Source organism: Echinops telfairi, unplaced genomic scaffold, assembly GCF_000313985.2.
Source record: "Echinops telfairi isolate 266 unplaced genomic scaffold, ASM31398v2 ScPeMD7_31;HRSCAF=116, whole genome shotgun sequence".
Lineage (NCBI taxonomy): Eukaryota > Metazoa > Chordata > Mammalia > Afrosoricida > Tenrecidae > Echinops > Echinops telfairi.
Genome location: NW_022103928.1, coordinates 18014098 through 18015059, shown reverse-complemented (window position 1 = coordinate 18015059; position 962 = coordinate 18014098). Strand labels below are relative to the sequence as shown.

Genomic DNA, 962 nt, shown 5'->3' with positions numbered 1-962 from the left:
ACGTGCTCAGTTCAACAATTAACAAATACAAGTGTAGTACATATTACTTATTCTTTCTATAGATCAATAATGTGAAATGTTGAGTCAAAGTTACAAATTATAATAATCAAGATATACATTGTTAATATTCAGAATGCATTTTGCACAATTATTCAATCTTGTCCCGTCTAAAACCTAAGAAGTATTCATTATAAGTTAGAAGCACAGAATTCTTAACAAAAACAAACTGGATGTTGAGGCTAGTGATTCTCCTTACAAGTGCAATCTACTTTTTCAGAAATCAATAAGTCATTGAAAATGTAATCCCATATCCAATTTTAAAAAGCCAAAGCTCTATTTGGCTGGGGAAGGAGTGTCAGATATGCAATTGTGTGGATGCCCCAACAAAGGGTCTGAATTGCAGGAGTGCTGGAGAGAGATCAGATCACTCAAGAAATAAAGGAGATCAAATACCAAGGAATGGTCCAATGTTTACAAGGTCATTCAGGTGGGCTCTCCGTACACATCCCACTTTGTCATCTGTCCAAAGATGTTTCTTAGCATTTTCCCCATTGCCAAATGGTGCACAGTCTTCTGGGTTAGCAAAACTTGTTTAGTCACTCTATAGAATGCAGTTGCAGTTCTCATAAAGTGTCATTTTCAAAAGAATAATCATCGCAGAGGAGGCAAAGGCCACGAATACTTCATTCTCGGCTGGTTCGTTGAGGTGGTCAACCATTGTTGTTTTTCAATTTTGTTCTGGAATTGCAAATCTGCAGAGGCGGGAAGTGGCAAATCTGTCCTGGATTTGGCAGCTCGCTCGGGCACTCTGGCCTATAAGGTTTTCAATGGTGAACATTTCAGTAGTAGATCACCAGAATCTTCTTCCAAGGCATCTCTGAGAAGACTTGAAGCACCAACCTTTTGGTTAGTAGTTGAGTGCATTAACCATTTATACCAACCAGGGGAAAAACAATTTTCTT

At 38.3% G+C, this 962-nt stretch overlaps 1 pseudogene; it reads right to left on the bottom strand.

The window, feature by feature from the left end:
- Positions 1-280: 280 nt before the first annotated feature.
- LOC115869543 lies at positions 281-718 on the bottom strand (annotated as a pseudogene).
- Positions 719-962: the final 244 nt, after the last annotated feature.